Source organism: Lactuca virosa, chromosome 9 (genome assembly GCF_052849685.1).
Source record: "Lactuca virosa cultivar CGN04683 chromosome 9, Lactuca_virosa_CGN04683_v6, whole genome shotgun sequence".
Classification (NCBI taxonomy): Eukaryota; Viridiplantae; Streptophyta; class Magnoliopsida; order Asterales; family Asteraceae; genus Lactuca; species Lactuca virosa.
This window is the reverse complement of record NC_136434.1, coordinates 267,083,304-267,097,517: the sequence shown is the minus strand read 5'-3', so window position 1 is coordinate 267,097,517 and position 14,214 is coordinate 267,083,304. Positions and strand designations below refer to the sequence as shown.

At 32.9% G+C, this 14,214-nt stretch overlaps 1 long non-coding RNA gene and 1 pseudogene across 1 annotated transcript; both read right to left on the bottom strand.

The window, feature by feature from the left end:
- Positions 1 to 6,220: 6,220 nt before the first annotated feature.
- Positions 6,221 to 10,402, bottom strand: LOC145140520 (uncharacterized; annotated as a pseudogene).
- A 25-nt stretch (positions 10,403 to 10,427) lies between these two features.
- Positions 10,428 to 10,913, bottom strand: LOC145136798 (uncharacterized). Its single transcript, XR_013720716.1, has 3 exons — positions 10,811 to 10,913; positions 10,611 to 10,723; positions 10,428 to 10,490 (listed from the first exon to the last, which is right to left on the bottom strand). It is a non-coding gene; the product is annotated as an uncharacterized LOC145136798 (long non-coding RNA).
- Positions 10,914 to 14,214: the final 3,301 nt, after the last annotated feature.

Sequence of the window (14,214 nt, the reverse complement as noted above, 5' to 3'; positions counted from 1 at the left end):
TCTAAAATACCTTAGTTTATACATCAGGGTTATATATAATTAATATCTGACAGGCAATTGGATGTGTGTTTTCTGCCTTACTTCCTCTTCCTTGGTTGGTTGTGGGCTTAGGGCAGATTCACACATTTAACTGTCCGTTCGATATTAGATTATATATAGCTAGTATAAACTAAGTGATTATAGAAGGAACTATTGTGGTTACCATTTTTACTAAAGGAAATATATGATTTTCTTAAATAATGTTTTCATCAAATATAAAGAACTATTACAGTTAACTCCGTAAGTACCAAATGAATACGCCCGGGTTATATAAAATGAAGATCTAACAAACAATGGGATGTGTGACTTCCATCTCATTCGTTGTTCCTTGTTTGGTTGTGGGCTTAGGGCAGATTCACCCAATCGATTGTCTATTTACTCTAAATTATATATAGCTTGTATACATTAGTACTCATAGAAGGAATTGTAGAGTCATTTTTACTTATCAATCATCACATCAGGAAATATAGGATTTTCTGGAGGAACAGGCGAACTTTTCTAAAGAACTTACAGTTTACTTTTCATAACTAAAATACTTATGAACTCACCAACTTAAATGCTGATCTAATCTTTCAAAATAACTTGTATTCTCAGGAAACTAGTAGACAGGTACGCGCACTGGGATTCAGAAGATGAAGTATAGTAGCTTCATGTCTTGTTTTGTTATTTACTTTTGGAGTCAATCTTTGGTGAATCACATACTTTGTAAACACTTTAATATTAATGAAATGGTTGTTTGTTACTTTGATTACTATGATGCATGTGTTATGATACTACATATGACGTCCTCCGCCCCCGAACGATTCCGTCGTTCCGGTTTGGGGGTGTGAGGCCTTTGCCCACTCGCCTAGATTGCTTCCCATCAGCTAGTAGCCTACAAATCTTTAAGTTTTCTTAAATTAAACCCAATTTGTCTTCTCCAAATCATCTAAATCTCGTGTACTCTCCCGATCATGTTAATCTTGAATGCACAAATGTTCCTTCATTTTTCTTTTAAGCACAAGTCCATCTTCTTCAATGCTCCATCCAAATATCAACAGCCCCAAGGATTGTATCATCTCCATAACTCTTTTAGCTCATGATTCTTCATTATACTCCAAGTCCATTTGCCTCCCAAAGATCCCACTCCGTTGGTCTCCTTCAAATATGCAATTACGCTCAAGAAACTAGAAAGAACCCGAAATATTCATAAAATAACAAAAAGGAAAATATGCATGAAGATTAGCTAAATTATGAACGAAATATGCTAAAATAAATTATTAAAAGAAGTAAATAAAATGAAACTATCAAATCACCCTAAGTTTGAACCTTACTTGTCCTTAAGTAAGATAAGACTAAAATGAACTTGGGATGAACTATCCTAAAAATAAAAAGAATGGACAGAACCATAGAACCTGATCATAGTTAATCAGCATGGTCAGAGTTGATCTTGGTATTATCTGAATAATTTTTAATCCGATGACATTGGAACCATAAACCACAACCCAGAACAACTCATTCGGGTGAGTAAGAAGGAATGGTCAGTCGCAGCCGCAATGGAACATGCATACAATGAAAAACATTTTTAGTAGGGAGAAAGCAGATGGATGGGCTCGTGTTGTAACGCCCGTGTTTCTAGGTAAGCATTAGTAAGATGATGTAATAGTTAGGATCAACAATTGTAACCTATTTTGAAGTAATAAAGAGGAATTATTTGAGTATCATGTGATTTATGTGATTCTATGTGCATTAAACTTGCTATTAACGATGTGATAAATTAAGAATAAAAATAAGCGTCAAAAATAAAATAATATAAAGACCCAATATCTATGAACAAAGTTGTAGTGGTCGTGAAAAGGATTTCGGAGATATAAAGAACACCGAAATCCGACTTATAACGAAGAAGTTATGACCTGTCGACAACCGCTAATTGCTTCCACCTGTGGCGCTTCCCTCTCCATCTGATCACACTGAAAATTCCCAGACTCCTTGAACCTTGATCGATCAAAAGACGGTTCGAGTATGCAATCACAATCACAGGTTAAAAATTTTGCATCCTCTTTGATTTCTTTGTTGTGTTGTTGTTAATCACAGTTTAAAATATGTTGGTTTGATTCACACTCTGTTTAGCTTAGGAATAACTATGCAAAAAAATATGTTCGTTTTGATTTCTTTGTTGTCTAGTTTGTTGAATCTGTTTATAAAAATAAAAAATATTAGTTGATTTGCTGCAGAAAAATAAAAAATATAGATGTTTGATGTATAAATGTTTGATGTATAAAACTCTCAAATGTTTGATCTATATGTTCTGGAAATAAGTTGAAATTTGTTTTGCTTTCTGTTACAAGAAATGGAATGGAATTGAATTCCTTTGTATAGATGTTTGATGTATAAAGCTGTCAAATGATTTAGAATTTAGATATTGTCTGTTTTCTTTTTGTTAACTATTTTTGTTTATATTTTATTAACTTTTTTTATATACTTGTAGATGTCTGAAACGAATGAGTATATTGAAGATGAGACGATTAACCTTGAAAGCCCAACCAATGATTCAGTTCCGGTAGTAAATGAGACACAACCAAAAAAGTACAAACCAAGATCCAAAGTTTGGGGTGAATTTGAAAGATTTACTGACAAAGAGGGAGTTGAAAGATCGAAATGTACGCATTGTGGTTCCGGGCGATAGAGGTGTTTAGGCAAAGGGTATGGTACCAAAAATCTTTTAACTCATTTAAACAAATGTGTGCCTTATTTGGCTAAAGTAAATGCCGGTCAAACACAAATAGCTTTTGGTGATGAAAACAAATTAACATCTTGGAAATTTGATCAAAAAGAGAGTAGGAAGGCTTTGGCACACATGTTAGTAGTTGATGAACTTCCATTTAGTTTTGTGGAAGGTGCGGGCTTTAAATATTACAATAGTATTACTCAACCAATGTTTAAAATTCCATGTAGAAGTACAAGTACAACCAATACCTACCAATTGTTTCAAGAAGAAAAAGAAAAACTTCGAGATTTTATTAAAAAAATGTTGGTAGAATTTGTTTGACCATCGATACTTGGACTTCTACACAACAATCAAGTTATATGTGTCTCATCGCCCACTTTGTAGACAATGAATGGAAATTGAAAAAAAAAAGTGTTGAGTTTTTGTCCTCAAGAGAGTCATCGTGGGGTTGATATTGGATTAGTGGTTGAGAAATGCTTAATAGATTGGGGAATAAAAAATGTTTTCACAATTTCCGTTAACAACGCAAGTGCTAATGACGTGGCAATTGAGTTTTTTAAAAAAATCTTTGAAAATTCCAACAAGTGTCTCTTAAATGGGAAATGGACACACATGAGATGTGTTGCCCGCATTTTAAACTTGGTGGTGCAAGATGGTATTAAAAAGGTTGATAAGTCGGTTGAGATAATTAGATGGGCAGTAAAGTGGATTAGGAAATCACCTTCAAGAATTGGCAAATTCATCAAGTTTGCTAAGCTTGTTAATCCGGGTACAATGAAACACTTGGTAAGAGATGTTCCAACAAGCTGGAACTCTACTTATCGTATGTTGAATATTGCCCAAGCTTATGAAAAAACTTTTGAGAGATACGATCTAGAGGAATATGAGTTTCGTTCCGACATTGAAAAGGGGCGTTTATCGATTCCTTCACCGAGCGATTGGCAACATGTTAGGCATTTGTGTCATTTTTTAAAACCATTTTGTGATGTTACTGAAAGGATTTCCGGGACACCATATGTGACATCAAACACGTGCATTGAAGATATTTATTCCATTCGTATACTCTTGGATGATGCTATTTCCGATGCTAGCCTTTGTGATATTGCATTGGCAATGAGAGTAAAGTTTGATAAGTATTTTGGTGATATAGAAAAATGAATTTATTGCTCTACTTTGCTTTGATTCTTGACCCGAGGAACAAAGTAAAGTATTTGGTTATACTACTTGAGGATCGTTATGGAAAAGAAAAGATGGAGGAGAAAAATAAATATATTATGGATTCTACGTATGAATTATATAATGATTACATTAGAATTCATCGATTTTGAACAAGATTGGGAAAACCTACAAGAAATTGATAAAGGTAGTTGTTTATCTTTAATATTTTGTAATATTTTGACATGTTATGTTTTGTCCTTTTAATGCTAATACTATTTGTATAGGATTGGAAGAAGTTGGTACGTCTAATTAGAGCTCAGATTGGATATGGAAATGAATGTGGCAACGTGAAGATGCAAGATTGATGAATATTTTTGTGAAACTAAGAATCATTTGAAGGTGATTTGACACTTGGTTATGTTTTGAATTGGGTTATGACTTATGAATTTTACTCTTTTGTTATGTTTAGACTTTTACTAGGCGAATGCCTGCGCGTTGCGCAGAAAGACCTATGTAGTTGAAATCTTTACAAATATATGTTTTTTTAAATATAACAATAACATTGTTGTTAAATTTGATATAATAATTTGTATACTAAATTGATATAATATATTGACTATTTTGAATTATATGATAATATATACATCTATTATAACTGCATAATCTCAATCGTTTGAATGACTTCTACATGCGAGTTACTCATGAATAAAATTAAATATAATATATGGTTTAATGTTATTTATAGTTGTTGTTATTGCTAATTAATTTTTTAAAATTCATTTGTTTAACGTTTTAATTTCTATCATTATAATTATTTAAAACATCAAACATTGTTTTTTTGATTTTAAAGGTAACAATATAATCATTTATATAGAGTTATTTTTAACTATTGTTATTATAAGTTATTTTAAGCTACTTATTTGAAAACTTTTAATGATTATGAAAATATATTTAGGAAATATTCTTGTTAAATTGAGATTACAATTTAATTTTGCATTTAGCACTACAATTTATCATTTTTAACTATTCACAAAATATTCATTGGGTTTTTTAAATGGAACTAGAATTTATATTTAAGTTGACACTGTAATATTATATTTAAATTAACAATTTAAGTATTTTGTCCAAACCGTTCAAAAGTTCTAACTTTAAACTCATAATGGTTACATAAAATAACATATTGAATTTAATAAATTAAGTATAATATGTTAAAAGTTAAAGTCATAACTTTATAAGTAGAAGTAAAGATATTATTTTAATATTGAAATTTAGTTTATTTATGGTTACACTTTAGGTTTGATATTTATTTAACCTTATTAACCAAATTATAATCATGATTAGAAAGACATTACAATTTATCACTTTTAATTATTTACAAAATATTTTTTGGGTTGTTTAAGTTAAACTAAAATTTATACTTAAGTCCACCATGTGATATGATATTTAAATTAATAATTTAAGTATTTTATACAAATTGTTCAAAATTTATAGTTTTAAAATGATAATGGTTTACATCCAACAATATATTAAAATTAAATTAAGTATCATATGTTAAAAGTTAAAAAACATAGCTTTATATGTAGAAGTAAAGATATTTTTTAATATTGAAATTTAGTTTATATATGATTACACTTTAGGTTTGATATTTATTTAACCTTATTAACCAACTTATAATCATTATTAGAAAGAAATTGAAAAGTCATGGGAGTTTCAAATGAATGTGGTGAAAGGAAATATGCATGAGAGTTTCAAATGAATGTTGTGAAAGGAAAAATGCTTCCTTTCACTACTAGAAAAACAACCTTTTACGACGCGCAATGCGTTTCGTAAAACGCTCAGACGACGCGCAAATGCATGTCAAGGAAGGACCTGTCATAACGAGAGACGACATGCTTTTGCGCGTCGACGCGCATTTATGATACGCATTTACGACGCGCAATGCGTATCAAGGAAGCCCCTGTCATAAAGGAAGACGACACGCATTTGCGTGTCGTAACCTTACGACGCACGTTTAGGACACGCATTGCGTATCATTAAATCCCCTGTCATAAATGAATATGACACGCATTTGTGTGTCATAAACTTCAGCAACCATTTACGATATACATTTACGACGCGTCTTTACGATTCTCATTTACGCATAATACAAAAATATGAAAACAAATATATACCAAAACAATCATTCATCCATAACATCATGTCAAAAAATTGTAATACATTGGTATTAAGGGGATCCGATTGTACATTGTTATTAAGAGGTTTTCCCTAACTATATAACCTAATACTACATTGCTATTGAGGAACACCTTCTTGTTTCTACTTCTTATTGTTATGCTTCTGTTTCCACATGATACCTATTTTCATCATCAACACATTAGTATTCAGAAAGGCTTCAAGCATCATCAATCTATGTTATAAAATATTAAAATTTAATACACATGTAGTAACATACCTTTTTCCAAGAATCCAAGCTTCAACACAACCCATATATAAAATATTAAAATTTAATACACATGTAGATTATAAAAGTTAATATGAAAGAGTGAAATAGTTCTACTTTCCCCAAAAAAAACAAGCAACACTTTCTATTCTATGTATATATGTATGACCTTCTTTCTAAAACCATTTATACATTAAGAATAAGATAAAACAAAACAGTTCTATGTATGTATGTATGACCTTCTTTCTAAAACAAAAAAAAGCAACACTTTCTATTCTATTCTATGTATGTATGACCTTCTTTCATGTATGATTAAATTAATGAGAATCCCCCCTAAATGTAATTCTATAATGAATTACCAGCAAAATTGTTCCTCAAGTTCAAACAAAGGATTCAATGTAAACTAACAAGTAACAAGACATCACATGCAACATACTTTCACCTAAATTAATCAAATGGTATATTTCAATTTTCATTATTAAGCATCTCAAAAAGCAAAGTGTTGTAATTAGAATAAATACCAACTTTGGACAAGGAGTCATCATGGCATAAGTGTTGCAAGAAATATCATAAATTTTACCCTCTCATTGACAAGAAGAGTGCCTTTTACAGCAAAACCCTCATTAAACAAGCGACATTGGATTAGCAAAGGCTGGAGAAATTATTAGGAGACACAATATTATTACATTTTATTAAATACTTTAAAAAAAATTTAGATAGATTATAACTTACAAAGCACGAATACTAGTTACCGGATCTTTAATTGTCACCTTTCTTCCTCCAAGACCCAATGATCCAATCTCAAGTTTGACCGAGTCAAACTTACAAAGCATGAATACTAGTTACCGGATCAATTACCATTATTTTGTTACAAACTTTTTGTAATTTTTTTTTTAGCAATTAACATTAGTTAAAGGTATGAAGATTATTAAAAAAAATAAAAATTAGCACCTTCTTAGCGAGAAAAAGTGCAGCATCAATAGCACCCTCTGCATAAATTGATCTCCCACAAACATTGTGCTGAAACTGGAATGAAACTCTACAAATAATAATAACAATAAATTAAGATTTTTCATAGAGAAATATTCAAAATCAATTAGTTGATTATAATATGAATCAAAAATAAAAAGCTTACGTTCCATCAGGAGATGTGAGATGATACATTAAGATGCTCCTCTGCATAACATAACATAACATGGTGAATTCAATAAACCAATATGATAACATGTAAATGATTTGATATCTCTGTATATCATAAAATTACACATTTACCATTTACAGCATTAGGTACAGTGAAGTCTACAATGATGAGATCAGGATGTTGTTCAAGTAGGATGCTGGAAAAAGCTAATCCAACCAAATCTTATCTGCCAGTCACGCAATCAAACAAAGGAAGAAAAGAATTAGTTAGTATCAAACATATATATATATATATATATATATATATATATATATATATATATATATATATCCAAAAATACAAGTCAACAAACATAAGTTTTATGAGTGTCTATAAATAAAGAGTAAAAAACTATTGTTTCCTATTGATTTGTATTCTATTAGTAGCAACTATGCAATCAATAAAAAGAAGTTTCTTTGATGGTGGTGAAGGGTAGTTACATCAGGAAGTTAGATTATATCCAAGTGCAAACACATAATGACCATCTTTATCATCTTGGCACCATGGGGGAGAAGCATTTCGAGCCACACGTTTAACAAGGGGAGAACTAATGTGGTCTGATGGTGAAGACGACTTGAAGATATCGACATTAAAGAGACCGCACTGCTCTAATACTCTCCCTAGAAACCGCACCATCTGGCCACTTTAATTTTGATCTTCTGAAGTATTTTTCTGCACCCTGGCTGCAACAACCTTAACTTAAAAATAGCTACAGCTAATTAATTAACTCATGCACTTACAAGCAAAAGCTGGGGACACAAGCCATAGAATGGCAAAATAGGAAGATCCAACTTTAAAATAATGCCCCACAACAAGAATAATAAGCCATTGCAATAAACCACTTTTATATAACCACCTTTCAGCTTCTAATTTGGCCCAATTTTGTTGGATATGTATTTTTGTAATATAAGATAACCAATATGTTGACCAGTCAAAGCCCCGAGGAAAGCAGGGGAAATGAATAAACCTCCAACTACCCATGGATTTGAATTGAAGGGAACTGGAGATGATGATATGAAGGGTAGAATGAAGGCAACACCAATTGAGAAACTTAAAGAGAATATCCACATAAGCAGGATGATAAAAAATGATAAGGATAATGAGATTCCAGATGTTGAGCCACCCATCATAACTGATGTACCCCATATCATCATGGATTGCATTATTACTGAGTTGCATAACATGTTGGCTAAACTTTGTTTAAATACAACCATGTATGTTCACTGAATCATCACATCAAATTTAATATATAAAAATTTAATCAATTACTATTGAATATTGATTAAAGTTAAATTAAATGTACCAAAATATCAAAATATATGGCGGGATCATGTTGATTTCTGTCATTGGATGCCATTTTAGTGAGTTGAGAAGATGAAGCAGAGTGAAGAAGAAAAGCAAGCATGTTTTCTCCAAGGTGTTGAAGGGAACCCGGTTTTAAAAGTTTCAACTTGTCATTCTGCAAAAGTTTATTACTTTTAATTTGATATAATATTTGAGAAGTTATTTATAATAATAATGATTTGAAATTCAAGAATACCTTTCTGTGATATACAGCTGTATTGTCTGGATAAGCAAAGTCAATACCTGAAAGACCAGCAACCTCTTTGTAAACTTGAAAATCAGTAGCAGATTGTATGACACCTAATGTAAAAAGATCCTGCACCACTAAATAAAAATCCAACATAAAAATCATGAATTTGAGATAAAATAAATAAAAAGAAAACTAACATTTTATATAGTTTAAAAAAGGAATATCACCTGAGCAAGAATTTGACCAGAGGGGTATTTTGCTACCAATGCATAGTTCTCAATCGCCCATGGGTTCGGACCCGCCTGTCAAAATTAAGTGACAATTGATAAATTAATTAAGAAAATTAAAATTTTTTAAAAAAGAATCTCATTAAACAAGACCTGAAAAATAGCAGATGCTCCACCATCGCCCATGGCTTCCAAGTCTATAGCCATATGTATGCTACAACTCCATGGATGCTGTAAAGATTTTATAAGTTAAGTTATAACTTAAACACGTGATTAAAAATAAGGGTAAGAGAGAAACACCTGAGTAATAAAGCTATGGGCTCCATTTAAGCCTTCTTCTTCCCCAATGTTAAACAAGAAAATAACAGAGTTCTTGAAACCATGAGCCCATTGGGAGATTCCTCAAGCAAGCTCTAACATAACAGCCACACAAGAACTACAGTCACTAGCTCCTTCCCTTTATAAAAATAAGACTCCATTTTCATTTTGAAGTTGATTAAAAGAATAAGAGGTAAATCATAAATGGAAGAAACTTACTCTGAGAAGACAGTGTCTATGTGGGAAGAAACCAAAATCGCACTATCTACTTCTTCAGATGTATATTTTGGCGAGATTCTTAAAACAACATGTTTAAGATCTGAATAGACAAGTGTTTTCCCCTTGAAAAGTCCACCGACGAGTCTATTAGCACCAGAACTTGCGTGAAAAAGATCAACATCGACGTCGACTTCCCAGTGAGCTGTTGTCTTTATTTGCTTGTAAGTGCATGAGTTAATTAATTAGTTGTAGCTATTTTTAAATTAAGATTGTGTAGAAAGAACAAAATCATATTTCAATAATTATATTGAACTTTTTTTTACCAAAATTACTTGGCTCTCTGAACCATATGCTCTGGTAAAGAAAACAAACCGTAAATTATTCAACAAGTATGCAGCCAATACTTCACATGTCGCATGGGTAGCTCCATCCAATGCATACAACTTTCCATAATCGTATCTCAAATCTGAGCTACTTCCAGTAAGACCTTTATCATCTGGTACATTGGGAATAATAACCTAAGCACCAAGGTTAAAAATGTCAATACATAAACACATGATGAAAAGAATGACACAAACATATAAAAGTCAACCTACCAACTCAGAATTCTGACTTGGGACAGAAGTAAGAGGAGGACCAGATGGACCAGACAAGATTACAGTGGCACCCTGCAAAACAAAACCAAAAACAAAAAGAATATTCTAATCAGATACTGTTTTCAACCATTAAAACATGTATTTACATTTTACACTAATACTAAATTTATAAAATATGAAAACATTACATACCTCTTTACTCCTGATGGCCATTTGTCCTGGAGGAGGAGCAGGGAGTGATTGAGAAGTTAGGGAAACCGATTTTCCCCACCCAATATTCAATTCATAATCATAAACAATCACCCCTGCAACAATAAATAACATCATTAATTTTCTTAATATACGTATAAATATAAACAAACTAAGAGTTAAAAGGGTTTAATTTATTTAACCTTGCATTTCATCTTTTGCAGCTTGTCCATCTGCACGATTCATAAAAGCCACAAAACCACAGTTTTTTTTTGACGTTTGTGTTCCTCTTCTGTTCTTGGCCACATGATCTTCACACTAGCAATAGTTGAGAAAACGACAAACCATCGGTTGAAGCACCTGACTGCAACCTTCAATAACTGAAACACCGAGGTGAACAATTTCATTATATTTGTTCTAAGAGGCAAAAAATCAAACAGTTGGTGTGCACTATGTACCCATTTATTCATATCAATACCTGAAAGGGCAAGGTTAAAGAGAGTATCAAGGTCAATATCAGCTGCTTCTTTGGCGTCAAACAGGATGGAGGGATGGGTAAACGGTCTTTTGAGAGGGTATGTGTCGGCTTTGACAATTAACCTGATTGCCTGCAGTAAGGAGCAACAAAAAAATCAGTTATGTTTCTCCTTTGCTCTCTCGGCTAGATAGAGATATCGACATCAAAGAGAGGATTCAGAGAGGAATTTACAGAAGGCGCATAGAGAGAGGTGAAATTACAGAAGGCGCAACAAAAAATCAGTTATGTTTCTCTTTTGTTCTCTCGGCTAGATAGAGATATCGACATCAAAGAGAGGATTCAGAGAGGAATGTACCGTATGCGTAGAGAGAGGGGTGAAATAAGATCTAATAGTCGTTGAAATATCGGAATCAAGCCCTGCGACTTCTGATCAACACAAGGAAGACAACGTTATTGAGAGGGAGGCTTGTTGTGCGATATAGATCACAAAGAAGATCTGATGGTCATTAAACCAGACCTAAGGCTTGTAAACTTGAGCATCTGTGGCGGTCTCCGTCGAGGTAAGGTTAGCCCAAGCTCGCCGGTGCAAAGAGATGAGTCGAGATCGTTGGTAGATGAGGTGAGCCAAGGTAGCCAACGTTGCAGGGAGCACTCCCATCTTGAAAAGAACCCTAGAATGATCCCTTCGATTTTTTGATAAAATAAATAGTCCGGAGGCGCGTTCAAGAATTATAAAGCGACATACTTATACGACACGCCTTTTATGATGGGTGCCCTCCGTGTTTTTATTTTTACTTTTTTCTGACACAAATTTTAGGGCACGCAAAAATGTGCGTCCTAAATCCTTCAAAATTTTGGAGAGATGACATTGAGATATGACATTATTTTGAGGTCACACACTTTTGCGTATCGTAAACTCGTGCGCGTTATAAATTGCGTGTCATTAAAGGCCTTTTTTTCTAGTAGTGTTTATAGTATAGTATGATTGTTTAGTTGGGTTGTGTTTAAACTTTTATTGTTTAGTTGGGTTATGACTTATATATTTCGTTCGTTCAACCATGATGATATTATTGATGTTATTATTATATGTCCTTTTTTTTGGTAAAACAACAAATGTCCTAGGATAGATACTGAAATTATTTTGTTTGGTATCATTATTCGTATCAAACATCACAACATCACCACATAAATTTCTAGAGATGTATTTATTGGCAAAATCGATCCTTTAACTATCTCATTTCCCACATTTGACCCTCTTAACTTTCAGATTTTGACTTATTATCATCTTCTTTTTGATTCATTAAGTTTTATTATTTGAAATATCAAATTTATAAACATAAGATACAAGGTAAACAAAATAAAATCAAACATCGATAAGAAGTGTGTGTTGTATTATTTATTTATTTATTTATTTAATAAAATGATGATCTGTTGTAGTCTATATTATGTCACACCCCCAAACCGGAAAGGCGGAAACGTTTGGGGGCGGAGGAGGTCATGTATAGTATCACCACAATTGTATCATATCAATCATAATAAACACAACCAAACATTGAATACATATATGAAAAAGGTTTACATTGACTTAAAACATAGTTTTGTTTATATCAAGAGTAAAATAGAAAGACGTGACTCTAACGCTCCGCCTTCTCCAAACTCCTGGAAGTACCTGTCTACTACTTTCCTGAGATTACAAGCAGTTTTGAAAGAGTATCAGCATAAACCTGGTGAGTTCATAAGCATTTAGTTTTGGAGAAAAATATTCTTTGATCCTTTTGAAAAGTGTTCTTCAAGAAAATCCCATATTTTCTTATGAAAAGCATGATTAAAACCCATTCCTTCCATGACTTCCCGGTTCATACTAGATACGCACAATCCAAGGAGTCATGGAATGAACATGAATATCCGTTAGTTGAATGATAAACCATCACCTTATAAAATACCGTGTTATTCCTGGGAAAATCCTATATTTTCCCTAAAGGTAGGTTGTTGGTTATCCGTTCTAAACTGAAGAGTACAAGTATCTACCATACTTATATCGTTAAAGCATAGTTTCTTTTGAAAAACCCTGGTTACTCCTAGTGAGGTATATTAGTCTTATTACATAAATAAAACTAATTGAAAACGTGGTGATCTAAATCCTGAAGGTATTGTTAATACCCTCCCGTAGTCACTTGGTTATTAACTCTGAAGTTAGTTCGTTCGATCTATTATTACGTAAATACATCGTTGTTATCTATATTGCGAGCTTTATGACCATATATTAACTTGATATGGCGTGAGTCGGGCGCCAGTATCCTTTATGACTTTGTCACCCGTAGACCTGTCGGTCCTACTGTAGCTAGCAGCAAGGTGCGGGATAGTCAGTCCCGTATAGATCTATACACAAAAATCACGCTCTCCCTCCAGGAGATTCTAGTTCATAAGGGGTAGTCCTCACACTTAGTTAAGTTTGTAAGCGCCCAAGGACGTGTCTCCAACTAGATTAACGACTTTACGGATAATATTACAGGAAAAACCTTTTTGTTATTAACATGAATCCTTTATAAAATAATATCTTTTACTTCATGATTCATAAGTTCATTTCCTTAGTTTTGAAAACTGCTTTTGCAAGTTGATTTCTTAACCCATTTGGTAAAAATAATTTCCATATTCGAAGTATATTGAAAATATAATTATCTTAAACAAATAATATATTTTGGGCACAAGATTTCTTGTGCTTTTGCTTGTATTCCCCCCCCCCCCTGAGAACATGAAAAACTCAGAAAAACGTAGGGGTATGAACTCACCTCGAGCAAGTGGTTTGATTGAAGGATCGATACGGGAGGCTGAGTGTCAAGTGAAACCTGGAACACAATTGGATCCTATTCAACATGTAATAATACATATAGGAACCAAATTAGGGTATTTCACTACTAGACACGATAAGAAACCACTCTAGGGACTTGGAACCTCTTGCACTAAGTGTTAGAACCTTATGGGATTGAGTGAGGGAGGTGTACGACCACCCTATAGGTGTGTACGGCCATGGGTGTACGGCCCATGAGTGTACGTCTGTACACTCATGATGGGATGTGTTCTTGAGGTGTTTCCAAGGCTAATACTAGCATCCATGAAGTGTTCTAGGTC